Below are 20,000 nucleotides of genomic sequence, written 5' to 3' on the forward strand. Positions count from 1 at the left end.
CAGCTTTATTTTGCTAAAAAAAAATCTATATATAGCATCACACACATACAACACATATGCACATAGATATATACACACATAAATACATTCAAAGGTACATACATACACACTCACAGAATTAATGATAGTGAAGGCTTGTATATAACAGGTTATTGATAAAAGGCTTTTTATATGGTGTTGTTGTCATTTAGACTCCCATTACCCAAGGTCACCAGCGAGCAAGCAGAACAATGATCAAAAGTGTTGTTTTCAATGTGACCATCCCATATTTCTTTTCATTTTCTTAAGGAAATTCGGGTGCTATTTTTAGCATGTGAGCAACCACTTCTTGAGATTCCCTCATTGGTTTCAGGACTTGTATTTGTTTTTTTACTTCTTTGTGTAAAAGTGGATACTATGATATACTATAACTCAGCTGGTATTATTTAATGTTTGTGGGCTTGTCAGCATTTTGTCTGCCTTTAGGTTCTGAGTTCAAATTCCTCTGAAGTCAACTTTGCCTTTCATCCTTTCAGGGTCAATAAAACAAGTACCAGTTGAACACTGGGGGTGACATAATCATCTTAAACTCTCCTTTGAAATTACTAGTGAGATGGAAAGTCACTGAAGAGGTCACCGGTGTGTGATGAAAGATTTCCAGACAATAAGAAGAGTAATAAACATGTAAAGAACGAATATACAGTACGTGTGTTTATTTGGCAAGGAAAAAAAATGACCATCCCAAAATACAACAGAAATTACTAGCCTTGTGCCAGAATTTGAATCCATTATTTAATCCTTTGGCATCCAGATTACACTGTCAAATATAATGCTTATTTATTCACATTGTTTTCAATTAATAATGTGTTATCTTGTAGCTTTGAGATTTCAGTGATTTGATTGGATATTTTTAGAATGAAATTATAGGGTAGATAGCAGAAGTCAGATCTGGCCAATTTAACACACACACGCATGCACGCACGCACGCACACACGCACGCACGCACGCACGCACGCACGCACACACACACACACACACACACTGAGTTATTGTACCCTTTTTCACAACAGGATATCAATTCGGAAGCTCTCAAACCAATTGGGATATTCATTCAGCATGCTAAAAATAGCACTCAAATTTTCCCCAGATCATTTTCAACAGTTCATGTGTGAATGCATGCCTATATGTGTGTGTGTGCTTGTCTGTGAATGTATTGGTATGCATATATGGATGAGTGCATGCATGTACATACATTCATACACCCACACACACACACACACACACAAACACAGGTATATATGTGTGTGTGTGTGTGTGTGTGTATACCTGCATACATATATATATACACATATACACACTCACACGCACACACACCATTTATAAATATATATACATACATGTATAACTATATTTGTTCTAGTAAAATATATATATACATACAACAGGCTTCTGTCAGTTTTAGTCTACTAAATCCACTCACAAGGCTTTGGTTTGCCTAAGGCTATAGTAGAAGATATTTGCCCAAGGTGCCATACATGGTGGAACTGAACCTGGAACCATGTGGTTAGGTAGCAAACTTCTTACCACACAGCCATACCTTTATATATTCTTCTATTATGTATATAAATATATATGATATATATGTATACCTACCCACCCATCTACCTACCCCCTACCCACCGACCAACATCTACCTACCTACCAACCTACTTACCCACCTACATGCCTACCTATCTGTCTACCTACATATCTACTCAGCTACCTACCTACCTACCTACATATCTACTCAGCTACCTACCTACCTACTTACCTACATATCTACTCAGCTACCTACCTACCTACCTACTTACCTACCTATCTACCTGACTTCCTACTTACCTACCTTATTATCTACCTATTGGATTAGAATACCTTTTGAGTAGAAAGTCGAAAGCTGTTCATGAGACTCGAATTCACATCTATAAACATGACTGGCATTTTATCTGGCTGGCTTCCAGGGTTCTGTGGTATATATATTACCCACCAAGACAAGATGCTAGTACATCACAGAATTACTCATTTTCACCAGCTGAGTGGACTGGAGCAATGTGAAATGAAGTGTCTTGCTCAAGAATGTAATGCATCATCCAGTCCATGTATCAAATCCATAATCTTATGACCATGGGTACAACATCAAAACCACTAAGCCATGCACTGCTACTCTTGATACTCACATAACTCAAGACCTGAAATTTTGGGGGAGGGGGCAGTCGATTAGATTAACCCCAGTACATAACTGGTACTTAATTTATCGACCCCAAAAGGATGAAAGGCAAAGTTGACCTTGGCTGGTGGAATTTGAACTCAGAATTTAAAGACAGACGAAATATTGCTAAGCATTTTGCCTGGCATGTTGACATTTCTGCTAGCTTGCCGCCTTTCAAAATATGATATAATACGAGAAATACAGTGGAGTTTCTAACTAAACTGAAGCACAGTAGATTTGATCTTCTGCTTGTAATACCTCCAGGAGAAATGCGTAGAATAGTACTACCCCCTCTATGCTCTATACATTGTGAAGGCACATGGCTTAGTAGTTGATGTATTCAGTTCATGATTGTAAGGTGGTGAGTTTGATTCCCAGCAAAGCATTGTGTCCTTGTGCAAGACAGTTTATTTCATGTTGCTCCAGTTCACTTAGCTGGCAAAAGTGAGCAGTACTTGTATTTCAAAAGGCCAGCCTTATCACACTCTGTGTCATATTGAATCTCCTTGAGAATTAAGTTAAAGTTACATGTGTCAATGAAGTGCTCAGCTACTTGCACATTAATTTCAGGAACAGGCTGTTCTGTTGATCGGATCAACTAGAATACCTTGTCATCAAAACTGATGGAGTGCCAGTTTATGTGCATCGACTTTAATACAAGAGTATTTGATATCATGGATAAGTTCAGACTATGGTAGCTGTTGATGAAACAGGTGGTCCTGAGAAATTCACATTCCATATAAACTGGAATGATGGCGAGGGTGAAAAATGCAAGAGACACACCCGGTACTTGATTTAACAAATGGTGTTAAACAAGAATGTATATTAGCACCTACACTGGTCTCTATCTTTCTTGCAGCATTACTAGTAAAGTTCTTCCATGATCTTGAAAACAGAGTTTATATACAGTCCTACCAAATTTCAGCCCTCCTCAGCCCATTTCATGACAAAAATGAGAATCACCCAGATTCTTGAAAGAGAACTATTCCACGGCAACAGCAGTACATTAGTTGCTCATGCACCACAGAACATACAGACAACTGCTTGCATTATTCACTGGCTCAAAAACATTTTGTATCAAGATATAACATCAAAAAGATAGAAGTACTGTTCCAGTCAAGCTCAATATCACATACTAATACAGAACCAGAGTTGATGGCATATCCTGTACTCACAACTACCTGAAAGAGGAAGAAAGTGTTGTTGATCTCACCTACATTATAAGGACACCATAAAGAGAAATCTGAGAAGATAAGATATAATTTTCATGTTATGGACATCTATAGCACATCAAAGAGAGACCTGAAAGCTGATTGTTAAATAAGTATGTGGGCTATTATGATTACTAGATATTGTCAACAATAGAAAAAATATGGTTTTTAATGGGTACTAAGACTATACTGTAATACAATGCTTTAGTTTCAGCTATATATCCTTTGGTCAAAACACTTGCCAATCAAAGGTATATTAGGAGTATGAAATGACAATTTCAATATGAAATGAATAATAATATTTATAGTTTGTGACTAAATTTCACAAAAGGAAAATAGATTAAAGAGAAAAGTTAAAGTAAACCTACCATAGTATATAAAAATGACATTTTGACAAGCTGAAGCAAAAGAAACAAAGAAACTAGTTGTTTTTTTTTTGTTTGCCTTTTTTATTGCTTTCCTTCTATATTTATTTATTTTCATGTGTAATCTATTTACAGAGTAATTAGAGCGTAAAGTTGTATCAGAGGTATTGGTACTTGACAAAAGTTCAAAACAAACTAGCAGAAGATATATGACCGTTCCTTTTGCTTCATAAAATTAATATGTCTCTGTTTATGTCTTGTTGATGATTTCTAAAAAGGACGAAATAATGCAATACTTGATTAACACTATATAGAAATTTTAAGTACTTTGTAATCAGTAAACAACAACAACAAAGAAAGAATGAATACATGTATTCTACTTACCTTTTTTCTTATTTCTTAATTTCAAATTCAAACTTCTAATCCCACCAAATAATATGAAGAAATGATTGTCTCCCTTGTATTAACTGCCTACTGTGAATGATAACGAATATTACTGTACATGTGTTGTCCTCTAGCAGACACCATATGTACAGTAATATGCATTTATCAGATTTAAATAAATAGTGGAGATGACAGAGACAGTCAAACATAAAGAATGTTATTTTTTTTTTTTTTTTAGTTGCTAGGTCTGGCAGAAGGAGCAGTACTTCTGACTTCCACAAACCTTCTGAGATCTGTTGAGATTGATGCTGTTTAGCATTCCACTCAAACTGCTGTTAACTTGACAGAATGCAGGAAAGACAGAAGCAGGGAGAAATCCCAAGAAGGAGACATTTCGGAAAGAAGGACTGTGTGTAGTAGTTATTAATGTGAAATCAAAGTAGGTGTGTGGATGGGTGGACACAACAAAGGTGATGAGAAAAGAGAGCCAGGTGAGTTAGGAGTACTATTATGGAGGTGACATAAGACCAGCTGGCATTATTGTTGTTGTTAACCACCAGGGCTACTCTGAGTCAACCTTTGACATACTGTGTTTCAGTCATGACCATAGCATTCTTTGATCTGATGATATTTCTAGTAGGTTGAGAAACCATGAAGAGACTCCCCCATGAGCTTGAGGATAAAGGAAGATGTCCTACTTGCATGAATAAATACAGGATCAAAACTTAAGCACAAAGTCAAAATTCTTTCTTTTCATCTTCAATCCACAATTCATAGTTCAAAATAAAAGAAAATTTCCAACATTAATTCTTTTGTTATAATATTTCTGTTGAGATGCTCTATGTTTCTTTCAATTAATTTTAAATATAATAAAGAATTTAGTAAAACAACTTAATTATCATTAAGCTAGTGTTAGGAACATAAATTGTGACTAAGGTTTGGTGGAAGATTTTAATTCAGAACTTTTGGAAGCAAGACATTTGTACTACAGAGCCAGATGCAGTTTCAGGTGGGTTGGTATCAAAAGGATTAATAGATGCAGGCATAGCAGTGTGGTTAAGAAGTTTGCTTCATGACAACATGGCTTTGGGTTCAGTCTCAATGTATGATACCTTGAGCAAGTGGCTTCCATTGTAGCCTTGGGTAACCAATGCTTTGTAAGTGAAAACTTCTAAACAGAAACTGTACAGAAGCCCATAATATGTATAACTCCCTACTTGAAAAACAGGTGTGGAGTAATGACAAGAAGAGCGATTGACTGTAAAACAATGCCTCAATAACATTTTTGCTTAACTGAAGCAAGCATGGAATAAACGAAGAAATAAATGTGTTTTTTTAGTTTTATTTAAGTTTTTAAAAGAGTTCAAGCTGGTCACTAACAAAGTGACATGACTTTTTGAGTTTAGAAAGTTCCTGATGTTTGTAAATCTGTCATTGAGTTGGTGTGTTGTTTGGACTATCGATGCACTCAACCAAGTGTGGGCATCTGTTTATATAAAGATCTCAGGTGGAGAACCTTTGGAATGTTTTACAAATCTTCATTGTGTTGCTTATAGATTGAATTTGGAGAATCCACAACAGGTTTCTTTTGCTCTTCAAAATAACTGGTATTTCTAGGTTTTTGTGTAAATATGTAGGTCTGTAGCTTAATGCACCTATGATGATAGGTACAAATGAAAATTTATAGTCAGGAGAGGGTAAAGTTCCACATTAATTCACTATAAATGTTGTCTTTTTCCTGGACTTTTGATGGTACATTTACATCTGTTGGGTAAATGACCTTTACAACAGTGCATAACTTTTGTTCCCTCACCCACAGAACAATATCAGGTCTGTTGTATTTTCATCTAATTACTGTTTTTATTGTATGTATGTATACATGTATATATGTGTGTATGTGTGTATGTTGTGTGCTTGTATAATGTATATATGTTGCATGCTTGCATGATATGTGTAAGTGTGTGAATGTGCACGTGTGTGTGTGTGTGTGTGTGTGTGTGTGTGTGTGTGTGTCTGCACCTTTGTTTATGCTTTTTTGCTTGCATCCTAGGGTTAGAGATTCAAAAAGGACAGAGAGAGATTCATAAAATACAAGCATCAAACTTAAAAATAGATACTGGGGTTAATGTTAGTGACTTAATCCCTTGAAGGCACAACCCCAGGATGACCTGTAGTCCAATGACTGAAATCAGTAAAAGAATAGAAGAATTTACTTCAACACCCAGAACATATAGCTGTAAACGAAATATCTATTGCAGTAACTCCTAGAATTTCTTTCCTTCAGACCAATATTCCTCTCATTGACTTTTAAATTATTCTGCTCTAATTCAAAACCACTGGGAATTTAACTCACATATTATTTTCATAGAGATGTCCACCCAATCCTAAAATATTTTACCAGAATAAGTTGATAATATCTAAATAGTGTAAATTATGAAATTTAGTTTCCTTGCTTGTCTTAATACATCCCACTTCCAAGAAAAAAACAAAAACAAAAAAAAAAACCAGAAAGGGAAAAAACCTTTGTTATATGAAACCAACTTTATGAGAGGAACATATTTCTTTTCATATCTGGGGCAAAAATAAAATAAGTAAAAACGAAGCAAAAAAAAAAATAAAAAGAACTGAAATATCAACCATAAGGGAATAGAGCTAGAAATTAATACTTTATTCCTTTTAGAGAAAACGTGTGAGTTGGTGGCGGGCAGAGTATGTTGTGGCTATTGTTTCTTTAAAGATAAAAATAAAACATTTTCTTCAGAGAGTTGGGTGGAACTTGAACTTAGTCTCATATTTCATCTGTATGTATTATGTATGTGTGTAGGTGTGTATGTTTGTGTGTGTATGTGTATGTATATGCATGTGCGTGAGTGTGTGTATGTGTGTGTGTGTGTGTGTGTGCGTACATGTCTGTATATATGGTTCGTATGTTAATATTGAATTTTATAATCGTACTATGATGATGTTAGGAAGGGTATCCAGCCATAGAAATGATACCAAAACAGACATTGGTGCATGATGCAGTCCTTTTACACTGGATCCTGTCAAAACATTCAACCCATACCAGCTTGGAACATGGTTGTTAATTGGTGATTTCAACAATGATGACAATGATGATGATGATGCCACCGCCACTGACACTGACAACACTAATGACACAGACGATGATGATGAGGTGGATCCTGGTTTTAGAATAAATAAACTGTGTCCCTGTGCATTATAAATGGTTACTTAGTGGACTGGTGAAAAGAAGAGTGTCTAATCATAAAGACTACCTCACACACACAAAAACACACACACAAAAACACACACACACATTCCACTCCACTAGCTAGTACCATCATACTTCTATTCTTGCCTACATCCATAAACATACGCACACACATATATGTGTGTGAGTATTTATGTGTATATAAAAGTTATATATATATATAATATATATATTAATATACGTTAAATATATATATATATATATATATATATATATATATATATATATATATATATATATATATATAATTTAAAAATAGGATAAAATCTTTATAAGAATTTATCAAATAGTTAGCATGAAAAATCTCATAAAGGAAAAATTTATTAATTATTCCCTTTAAATATATTTATTTATATTAAGGGCATTACTATACATAAATGCCTCACGCTAAAAAGGACTCTTAAAGTCAAGACTACCATAATAAACACATTGTACCGAACTCGAGGGAATGCAACTCTCGAAGCGAGCCTTTTAAAAACAGATTCAGCAGCAGATCATATTATTTCATAATTAGTGCACAAAATGCACTTTTAATCGTCTGTGCAGGCATAATCAAGACACATAAAAATGAACAAAAAAATCAACATACCAGACGAACACCAAATATATCAAGCATAGTACCATTCACTATAGTACTATTCACTGAACCAGTGAATAGTCGAAATGGAGTATCGTAGTGCAGGAGTGGATCCAGAAATTTCTGGTGCAGGGTAGATCTGAGGTTTGATTCATTGCAATTGATCAGTGAAATGACAGTGTAACATGTTTAGAGATACTGAAAAAATTAATCTTTGTACTGAACCCTTCAAGGGTTGTTGGTTGCTGGTACAAAAATATACTTTCCATCATACATATTTAAACAAAACAGTCAAATTTGAAAAGTTTCTTGGTTGTTGTTGTTGGTAGTGGGGCATCCATCCCCATATCACCACCTCTGAATCCATCCCTATTGTCGTGTAGAGAAGAGAGAGGGAAGAGGGGTATGGGGGAGAGAAAGAGAGAAAGAGAAAGAGAGTGAGCGAGAGGGAAAGAGAGAAGAGAGTGAGAGAGTAAGGGTGAGAGAGTAAGGGTGAGAGAGTAAGAGTGAGAGAGAGGGAAAGAGAGAAGAGAGTGAGAGAGTAAAGGTGAGAGAGTAAGAGAGTAAGAGTGAGAGAGGGGGGAGTACGAGAGAAGAGAGTAAGAGAGAGGAGAGAAAGAGTAGGGGTGAAGAGAAGTAGGAAGAGAAGTTGGAGTGGAGAGAAGTAGGAATGAAGAGAAGTAGGAAGAGAAGTAGGAGTGAAGAGACATACAAAGAAGTAGGAGTCGGAGCAGGAGGGGAGGTGGGGGAGGGGGAGAGATGGGTGGTAGGAGGGAGGGTGGGGGAGAGAGACAGGAGGAGGGGGTTAGATGAAGAGGGGAGGGGAGTTGAGCCCATGTGGCGCAAAGGAGCAGAGGGAGAAGACCAATCCCTGTTCACGGCGCAAACGGGAGTCCGGATGGCCCCTGTGCATGGACAATCCAAACACAGACAGGTGTTGCTGCAAGGACTGGCCGGCAGAGCGGAAGTGGCGTGACACCGGGGTGTCATTACCAACGCTGATGTCTCGGAGGTGTTCCGCGAATCGGTCGGCCAGGCAGCGCCCCGTTTGTCCGATGTACCGAGAATGGCAGAGAGAACAGGAGAGGCAATAGATGAGGTTGGTAGAAGTGCAGGTGAAGGAGTCGGTGATGTGATAGGGTTAGGAGGGGCGGTCGGGATGGTGGAGGGCTGGGAGGGAGGGGATGGAGTGTGTGTGGGAGAGACAGGGTAGTTGGGTGTGGGTGGGGAATGCACATCAGGGAGGGAGAAGGGTGGTGGAGGGGTTGGGGTAGTGGCATCGGGTGTAGAGGAATGGAGGAGTGAGTGAAGTTTGCGGAGCTTAGTGTCGGTAAGAAATGCATGAAAGAGATGATTAAGTTGAATGATAAAGCGCAATGTATTGTGAGCATGGGAGGGTGACAGAGAGGAGAAAAATATGGAAAAGGCTGGAGGAAGAAGGCGGTCGATAGTGTGAATTTTAGAGAGATTGGAGCGAATGGTGGCCCGCATAAGGCGGTAGGATGTGGTGCGGAGTATGGGTAAAATGGTGGTAGAAGAGTGGAGAGTGGGGTGGAAATGGAGGCGGAAACCCTTAGGGATGAGGCGGTGATGTAAGCAGCGACTGAGAAACGTAATATGACTAGAGTAACGAGTCTTCTTGAATATGAGTAAGGAGAGTCGTATAGTAGGTTGAAAGTATAGAGAGAGAAGTGTGCGGAGGTATAGTTTTAGGCGGTTGTGGAGAGTGAGTTGGAAAGATTTGTAGTCAGGCATGATGGAACGGGAGAGAAAAGAAAATTAGACGTGGGAAGGAGAATTACAAAAGGTGTGGTGGAAAAAAAACAAGCGTGATGAGAAAATTGGACGTGAAAAAAAGGAAAAAAAATTTTTTTAACAGGTGTGGGGGAAAAAATAAAGGCATGAGGAGAAAAAACGAAAAAGGGGTTGTGAGAAGAAAATATATGCGAGGTGGGAGAAAAAAAACAAAGCAAAAAGGAAGATGGGACAATGGGGAGAAAATGGGGTGACAGGGAGAGAAGAAACGAGAGGAGAAGAGAAAGGGAGGGAGAAGACTACAAAGTAATAGGTGCAGATTAGAGAAGATAGATTAGGAACATCCAGAGTACGAAGAGACGGTAGGTGAAGGAAAGTAAAGGTAAAAAAATGATGATAAAGGAGGTTTACAAAAGTGGAAAAATTCAAAAGTTCATATATATATATGTATGTATGTAAGTATGTATATGTTGTTGAATGCTTGAAATGAGGAGTATATAGACAGCCGACAACTGATGAAGGTTCCTTTCTCTGCATTTACTTGTCCTGTTTTCCATTTTTCTCTCGTTGTTTGCATATTTCATTCAGTTTTCCATCAATTGTTTACGCATTTCATGTTATTTGCACTGCTGGTGACATCCTGTACCCATATATATATATATATATATATATATATATATATATATATATATATATATATATATATATTATATATGATTTATACACACACATACATACATACACACATGTATATATATATATATATATATATATATATATATATATATATATATATATATGTGTGTATGTGTGTATACATATACATATATATGTATGTATATGTATGTATACACATATATATACATACACAAGAAGAGAATAGAGAAAGTGAGATAGCAGTGTGCTTAATGAGGTTTTTCAAATTGTGTGTGTGTGTGTGTGTGTGTGTATGCGCGTGCTTGTGTATGTATATAAAATTAACTGTATAGAAACGAAACATGTTTTTCATGTGTGTTCTGATAAGAGACATATTCCTCTCTGTTACTTTAACCTGCAATGATGCATGGAGAGACTGACACAGAGAATGGAATGAAAATATCAAGTATCTTCCAAAATATGAATCACGAAAAATATATGGGAGAGGAGGAAAGAAAAAACAAAAATGGAGCACCATCTAGCCCACCTTCTGATTCTGTGTAAACATGGAGTCAAGCGTTACAAAGTAAACAGTATAACTTCTTAATATTGATCAGGAAATACCTCTCTGGCTCATTCTTAATGACACATGCCTTAAAATCAAGCCGATGCCAACTAGTGAGTGTCTTGTGGGTCTTTGCATTAAATAGCAGCCAGTTCTTCCCCACCTTCCATGACATACCCAAAAAGCAAGAAAGAAGTCTAAAAACTAATTCAAAACAGAAGTATTGCAGCCAGACAAAATCTCATATTCATACCTTACATATATATATCATCATCATCCTTTAACGTCCATCTTCCATGCTGGCATGGATTGGACTGCTGACAATATATATATATATATATATATATTACAGAGATGTACTTGCATAGCAAGTGACCTGATCTGAGATCATGTACTAGAATGAAAACAACGCTGCAATATATATATATATATATCAGATATGAAGTAAACTCTGTTCCAAGCAACATCAACATACAGCTATTCATATCACAATGGGTCTCCTGCATGGTTGCTTTGGTCGCTAGAAATAGTGGACAAATCTCCCTCATTTCCTTTACCATCTTAAAAAAAAGGAAAGACACATTAGATAATGTGGTCCTAGATAACACAATGATTGAATAAAAGAAGAGTTGGCCATGTAATGCCCTTGATTAAAGGTCTGTATCATCAGGATTGACATGGGTGGGAGAACAAGAGCCATGCCATTTTCCACAAAATCAAAAACAATAGCTAGTTTGAGTTGTATATTTTGACATGGCGAACCATATACTAAATGAAGAACTCAAAATGTTGTGTAGGCAGAATTACAGACACACACACACACACATGTGTGTATGAGAAGGTGTATGGCTTAGTGGCAAGGGTATTTGGCTCATGATTAGAAGGTTGTGCGTCCAATTCCTGGTAATGAAATATATCCTTGAGCAAGACACTTTACTTCTCTTGCCTTTGGTGGGGATGTGTCATCTGCTGTCAAGAGAAGGAACCATTCTCAGAGGCCTGATCTCTTCATTCAGCAGGTCTAGGATCTAAGGAAAAACAACCCCAACAGGTTGATGAGAACCACTGTTGAACAGAGTCCACTCCAGAAGTGTTGTGCACAGTGATGTTGGATATAAATCCTATGTAATGAGATATGTTTATATCTGGCATATCAGCTGTGTGATCTAGTTAAAGTGCTTGCTGAAGTACTCAGTTACCTCTAGAAAGCCATCATGCTCTGGTTCTTACTGATGAAAACTATGTTCAGGAATAGAAGGAAGAACAGGAGAAATGATGGATGGACCTGTAAGGCACATTGGTAGCCTATAATAAGGGTCAGCAAGTTCCTATCATCTCTGACAGTCCTGGAAAACGTGAACAATGAGGGCCATGTCAAACTGCCTCACTTCTTTCTGTAGGGCCTAAGGTTCATTGCCATCACCTGCATTGAGATCTTGGATATGGTGGTCAAGTTCTGGATCAAGTGCATAGCTCAGGGTGAAAGGGTAAGTATAATTTGGACCCTCTGGACAGCTGTATCAAGGGAAATGTCAAAGGATGAGACCAACCAGCAGCTCTGAAGTGTTAAGGATTTATAGGTGTGAGTAGGGGATGGGTGCAAAGATGGAGGCCATCTGAGTTGGCATGCAGTTACCTCTGTGATTATCTCTGGAGTCGGGAACAATTTTGTTGAACGGCTTGTTTCTATGATATATTTAGTTGAACACATGTGTGCTATTTTTTGGAGTATACTGTTTTTTTCTACATAGTGTTATTTTTTCCATGATATTTTGTTTTGTTTTGGGCTGCCTGGTGCACTTACTTGCAGGAGTGGTGTAAAATCATAAAAATATGCAAGAGTAATCGACAGTAAATTTAGATAATACATTAAATGAAAATTATCATCTCAGATGTTCTTAACTCTTTCAATAAAATTAAACATCCTAAGACCATCCCTGATCCTATTTTACCAAGTTATCTGAAGTTGCTTCATTAATGTCAGCATATTTTAATTAAGCTCTCAATTGAAGCCTCATTATTATAAGATTGTTATTATCTACAAAGAAGTTTAATCATTTGTATATATAATATTAAGGTAGAAAAATCTATTACACTCTTGTATAAGAGCCTTGTCTTAGAAGTTCTATTCTCAGTGTCATTGATATATGGTATGGTCATGTGAAGCATGTGGATGAGGACAGCTGTGTAAAGAAGTGCCAATTGCTAACAGTGAAGGGAACCTGTGGAAGAGGTAGACCCAGGAAGACATGGGACAAAGGTAATAACAGTATAACAGCATAGAAGGGCACATATGACTTAGTTGTATTGCTATCATTGAAGAAAAAAAAAACTCACTCAGCTAGTGACTGCCACATGTTGTCACTGGTTACTTCACTTGTGTTCATTCTGAGCAGCTAAATGTCTTTTTTACAGATTCAAGTGAACTGTTGTCCTTTGGTATGAACTCTGATTTATCAATACATAATACATAGAATGAAAGTGAGAATCAACAAATGAGCTGCTACAAAGTCACTTGATCTGCTACAAAAAGCGGTTAGATTTCCTTTAAATAACACCATATCATCATTAGAAAAGTAAGACATGTAGCAACCTTATGCAAGCAACAGTTTAGTTTCACTGTTTTGTCATGTGTTTTATTTTAACCAGTTAGTGATTAGTAGGCTATCAGTCATGCTTGTCACTAGACAATTCTTCTGTTAATATATTTCTGTTAAAATACGGGCAGCAAGCTGGTAGAATTACTAGCATGCCAGACAAAATGTTTAACAATATTTCATTGGTCTTTACATTCTGTGATTAAATTCCACTGGGGGTGGCTTTGCCTTTCACTCTTTCAGGGTTGATAAGATAAGTACCAGTTGATCACTGGGATTGATGCAGCCAACTTACCGCTCCCCGAAATTGTTGGCCTTGTACCAAAATTTGAAATTAATATTTCTATTGGAAAGCATTGCTTTTGTTTAATTTAATTTTAAAGATAAAGAATTTAATACAATAACTTTGGCATTATTAAGCTGGTGTTTGGAACATAAATTAACTTGAAAATTTGCTGAAAAATTATAATTTAGATCACTTTAAACCTGGAAGTTTATGCCACAGAATTAGAGGCAATCTTCAATGGTTTGGTGACAAATGAATTCACATAATACGCTACTATTATTATGTATTATTGTAGCTTATCAGAAATTTTAGCCAATCAGGTATTTTAGCTAATCAGTGTTTAGTGAGTCACACTTTGGCTATTTAAGAGAATATATGACTGCTTCATCCTTTTTCGTTTTTGCTGTCATATTTTACTTTACTCACCATACTCAGCTTTTATCAGCAATAAACTTTGCCCTTGGCCTGGTTACTATTATAGAATAACTTCTTCCAGTAAAAAGACATGTATAAGTGATTTTTCTCTAGTTTTCAACTTTTATCCTTTACTTGTTCCAATCATTTAACTGTGACCATGCTAGAGTACTGCCTTGAAGAATTTTAGTTGAATTTATCAACCCTGTACTTATTATTTTTTGTAAAGCCTGGTACTCATTTTATCAGTCTCTTTTTCCAAACCACTAAGTTACAAGGACTTAAACACACCAACACCGGTTGTCAAGTGGTGGTGGGGAATGAACACATATACATACACACAAACACAAACACACAAGCGTGCACGCACGCACACACGCACACACACACACACACACACACACACACATGTATACAACAGGTTTCTTTCAGTTTCCATCAACTGAATCCACTCACATGATTTGGTTAGCCCAAGGTTACAGTAGAAGACACTTTCCCAAAGTGCCATGCAGTGGGACTGAAACCAGAACCATGTAGCTGGGAAACAAACTTCTTACCACACAGCTACATCTGCCCCTATCTTGAAAGTCATTTATTTGTTTGCTCATATTTGACCCTCCAGCATACTATTCCATTGGGTTTGTAGAACAAGAAACTATATCTCTACATTTCTTTTTATTGCACATTATCCAATTGACTTTGTAAAGCATAAAAATATGTATCTCTTTTACTTGTTTTCAGTCATTGGACTGTGGCCATGCTAGAACACTACTTTCCTGTAATACTTTTAACAAGACATTCTTTAAATGATTTTGTTAATACAAAAATAATTATGTACTTTTTCACAAATATATTTATGTAAACTTGTCTTGATTGAAGTAGTACATTAAATGCATTACATTTTCTATGTTTGAATTCTATCCTAGTTTAACATGTATTCTCAAACCACATACTGTGTTATTTTATTGCTTGTTTCTACCAACTAGATAGGAAAAAGTCTATTTTTTTATTGGTATGTAGGAAATAATACAAGAAATTGCTTTTTTTGCACAAAAATAAAAAGAAAATGGTAGGATGATCATGGCTGGAACACTTGATCATAGGTCTGCTTGAGCAGAGTTGTTCTATGGCTAAACAGTCAACCAACTGTGGAAATAAATGTTTTCCATTTGCTGGAGGTTCCGCTACACTGCTTGAAAGCTTCATAAAATTGTCTGATTGGTGAAGCTTGAAATCACAAAAATAATACATGTTACCTTGAGCTGATATATTTTTGTAGGATTATAATAATGAAATCATCTTGCTATTTTAAAACATTTATTTTTATTTTCAGTTCTTCAAATGGTTCACTGGATGAAGGAAAATAAACTCTGTTATCTAGGTGACAATTAGTTCGTGAGATGGGAATTACTGATAATAAAGGGTATTTGGGATAAATATGACAATTTTTTTTATGTCTTCCTTTTTTCAGGAACAGCTTGATGTTGTGGTGAACAGTCAACAATGTTGGAGAGCATAAAGATTAAAGTTGTAATTGAGAAAAAGTTCGCTAATGTGGAGGACTGGAATCTATTTGAATATTGGAAAAGCCTTACTTGTATCATGATGATTCACATCTGGTATCAAATTGCCAACATCATGGCTCAATGCTCAGTGAACACTATAAAGACTATAAGACATGACATGGACAATATGGAAACCAAGTTCCCCAAAATCCAAGGTGAAATACTACTAAGCATTTCATCCAGTGCGCTAAAGATTCTGCCAGCTCGCTGCCTTAATAATAATAATAATGATAATGATAATGACGATGATGATAATAATAATAATAATAATAATAATAATAATAATAATAATAATAATTATCATTATATTATTATTATTATCATTTTTATTGTTATTATTATTATTATTATTATTATTATTATTATTATTATTATTATTATTATCATCATCATCATCATCATCATCATCATTGAGTGAGAGAGCAGTGTATGCCATCAAAGAAATACGAGTAAAATATACAAAGCCCAGTATACCCATCATGATTACCCGTCTGATAAGGGTACACCAGGCACCTTTCATCACAACCATATGTGCGTGATGTGGTGATCTTATATCAAGATAAATGGCACATAATCTTGTAGGTGGGTCCCAGTTAGAATTTTCGTCAGGTCAAGTAGCCCATCCTGCTCAAAAGGTCCTTGAATAATGGTTATTTAAAGATGTTGAATGAAGCACCCATGTTTCCAGCAATGAATTATTCAAACCCCAAAGAATTCCTCTCAACACATAGCTATGATACTCTCCAACTATTTCTGCTTGTGATAAGAGATGCACATATCATTAGCCACTAAGGGACATGCTCAAATGGTTATAGTCAACCAACTGACATGCAAATCTGTGTTATTGAGCAAAATATTTGTGGTAGCCCATCTTTTATACCAAGACAAAACAATGTAAATGATAACACTTCCAATCAGTTAAAATCAGAAGCCATGAAAGTCAATGCCTGGTACTGCATCAGGGCATTATTATTATTATTATTATTATTATTATTATTATTATTATTATTATTATTATTATTATTATTATTATTATTATTATTAACTCCAAAGCACCTTGATACCACTTATACGTTCAAACAGAAATTTGAGCTGCAAGATAAACTCTCAGTCTCAATTTCAATTAAAAAAAAAACTATCTTCTACTACATGTATTGAGAACTCCATTCTCGTTCATTTGACATAAAGCAATGTGTATATGTGTTCATATATATATATATATCATCATCATCATCATCATCATCGTTTAACGTCCGCTTTCCATGCTAGCATGGGTTGGACGATTTGACTGAGGACTGGTGCAACCGGATGGCTACACCAGGCTCCAATCTAATTTGGCAGAGTTTCTACAGCTGGATGCCTTTCCTAACGCCAACCACTCAGAGAGTGTAGTGAGTGATTTTACGTGTCACCCGCACGAAAACGGCCACGCTCGAAATGGTGTCTTTTATGTGCCACCCGCACAAGAGCCAGTCCAGGGGCACTGGCAACGATCTCGCTCGAAAACCCTACAAGGCCAGTCAGGCGGTACTGGCAACAGTCACGCTCAGGATGGTACATCTTATGTGCCACCCGCACAAGAGCCAGTCCAGGGGCCCTGGCAACGATCTCACTAACCCTAACCCTAACCATTCTTCTATCCCAAGTTTCCTCATTGACCACCAGATAAGGGATTGGAGGACCCTGTCAAAGGCTTTCTCCATGTCAATGAAGGCCAGGTACAGAGGTTTATCCTTGGCTAGGTATTTCTCCTGCAGCTGTCTCACTAGAAATATGGCATCAGTGGTGCTTTTACCTGGCACGAACCCAAGCTGCATCTCATCTAAATTGATTCGCTCCCTAATTAGTTGGGCTATGACCCTCTCCGTAACTTTCATAACCTGATCTAACAGCTTGATGCCTCTGTAATTATTTGTATCTAAAGCGTCACCTTTACCTTTGTAGCAGTTGACTATGGTGCTGCTACACCAGTCATTGGGTATGACTCCTTCGTGTATCACCTGGTTCATAATACGGGTGACTAGGCTGTAGCCAACACTGCCAGATATTTTGAGCATCTCTGCAGTGTCTGCCGGATCGGTAGGTGACTAGGTGACAGGCAGGTTTCCTGAAGTTGGTATTGCAAACCATAAGATCGGTTGCATCACAGAACTCCAGCAGTCTGGTTCCCTCCTCATTGCGGGATCCGAAGCCATAGCCTCCATGTATGCCATGGAAGCCTCCAGCACGACGTCCGACATGACCATTGAAGTCACCAGCCACAAAGAGAAGGTCCCTGTCTCTTGTCGACGAGGTAGTTTGCAAGAGGATGTCATAGAATTGGTCTTTCAGACCATCCGGTAGCCCCGGTTGAGGGACATAGGCTGAGATGACAGTAGCTAGCCTATGATGAAGCACTAGTCTAATCTTAAGTACTCTGTCACATACACTAACTACCTGAATTACCTTATCAACCCATTTCTCTGCTAGAAGTATTCCTACGCCCCCGACACACACACACACACACACACACACACACACACACACACACACACATATATATATCCAATGTTCTGCGCCGTGAGGACCAAAGACTCGAGGTATTTCGTGTTGCAAGACAGTGTAGGAGAGAGAATAGTGATGTTGTAGGAGAGAAATGTGTTCGCATGGATGATGGTACGCTTGCACTAAATGTGGCTGCAAAGAAAGAGGTCTGGAGATGCCACTACGATAGATTGCTTAATAAAGGAAATGAATGGGAGGAAGAGAGCCTGCCGTATGTCGACCCAATAGAGGAACCAGCTATCCGAGTTGATAGTACCAGGGTAGATAAAGCAATTAAGAGTATGAAGACCGGGAAAGCCCCCAGCCCATCAGGAATCACTGCAGAGATGCTCAAAATATCTGGCAGTGTTGGCTACAGCCTAGTCACCCGTATTATGAACCAGGTGATACACGAAGGAGTCATACCCAATGACTGGTGTAGCAGCACCATAGTCAACTGCTACAAAGGTAAAGGTGACGCTTTAGATATAAATAATTACAGAGGCATCAAGCTGTTAGATCAGGTTATGAAAGTTACAGAGAGTGTCATAGCCCAACTAATTAGGGAGCGAATCAATTTAGATGAGATGCAGTTTGGGTTCGTGCCAAGTAAAAGCACTACTGATGCCTTATTTCTAGTGAGACAGCTGCAGGAGAAATACCTAGCTAAGGATAAACCTCTGTACCTGGCTTTCGTTGACATGGAGAAAGCCTTTGACAGGGTCCCCCGATCCCTTATCTGGTGGTCAATGAGGAAACTTGGGATAGAAGAATGGTTAGTGAGAGCTGTGCGAGCCATGTACAGAGATGCTGCCAGTAAGGTGAGGGTTGGAAAGGAGTACAGCAATGAGTTCCGGGTAGAGGTAGGGGTCCACCAAGGTTCCGTCCTCAGCCCCCTCTTATTTATCATAGTCCTCCAGGCAATCACAGAGGAGTTCAAGACAGGTTGCCCTTGGGAGCTCCTCTATGCTGATGACCTTGCCCTAATTGCGGAGTCACTATCAGAACTAGAGGAGAAGTTTCAGGTGTGGAAGCAAAGTCTAGAATTGAAGGGCCTTAGAGTCAACCTAGCTAAAACCAAAATCTTAATAAGTAGGAAGGTAGATAAAACACAAACCCCTTCAGGTAGATGGCCCTGCTCAGTATGTAGAAAAGGAGTAGGTAGTAACTCTATAAGATGTACCCGGTGCAAGCTATGGACACATAAGAGGTGCAGCAACATCAAAGGCAGGTTAACTAGCAAGTTAGTTTTTGTTTGTGGCAGATGTTCAGGTGCAATAAAGACTGTAAACAAACAGGAAACAACTTCTATCTCATTCCAGGGTGAAAAACTAGAGGTAGTCGATAGCTTCCGCTATCTGGGCGACCAAGTTAGTAGTGGGGGTGGGTGCACTGAAAGTGTAGCTGCTAGAATAAGAATAGCCTGGGCAAAGTTTAGAGAGCTCTTACCCCTGCTGGCGACAAAGGGACTCTCACTCAGAGTAAAAGGCAGACTGTATGACGCATGCGTACGAACAGCCATGCTACATGGCAGTGAAACATGGGCTGTAACTGCTGAGGACATACGTAAGCTCGCAAGGAATGAAGCCAGTATGCTCCATTGGATGTGTAATGTCAATGTGAATAC

The 20,000-nt window shown here is 37.7% G+C and overlaps 1 long non-coding RNA gene across 1 annotated transcript in view; it reads left to right on the top strand.

The window, feature by feature from the left end:
* Positions 1-16,091, top strand: part of LOC128248124 (uncharacterized) — a 133,493-nt gene extending 117,402 nt beyond the window's left edge. Inside the window, exon 4 of the long non-coding RNA XR_016242337.1 lies at positions 15,619-16,091. This is a non-coding gene — a long non-coding RNA (uncharacterized LOC128248124). The remainder of the gene's footprint in view (positions 1-15,618) is intronic.
* Positions 16,092-20,000: the final 3,909 nt, after the last annotated feature.

The sequence above is a fragment of the Octopus bimaculoides genome, chromosome 6 (genome assembly GCF_046866305.1).
Source record: "Octopus bimaculoides isolate indiv1 chromosome 6, ASM4686630v1, whole genome shotgun sequence".
In the NCBI taxonomy this organism is placed as follows: domain Eukaryota; kingdom Metazoa; phylum Mollusca; class Cephalopoda; order Octopoda; family Octopodidae; genus Octopus; species Octopus bimaculoides.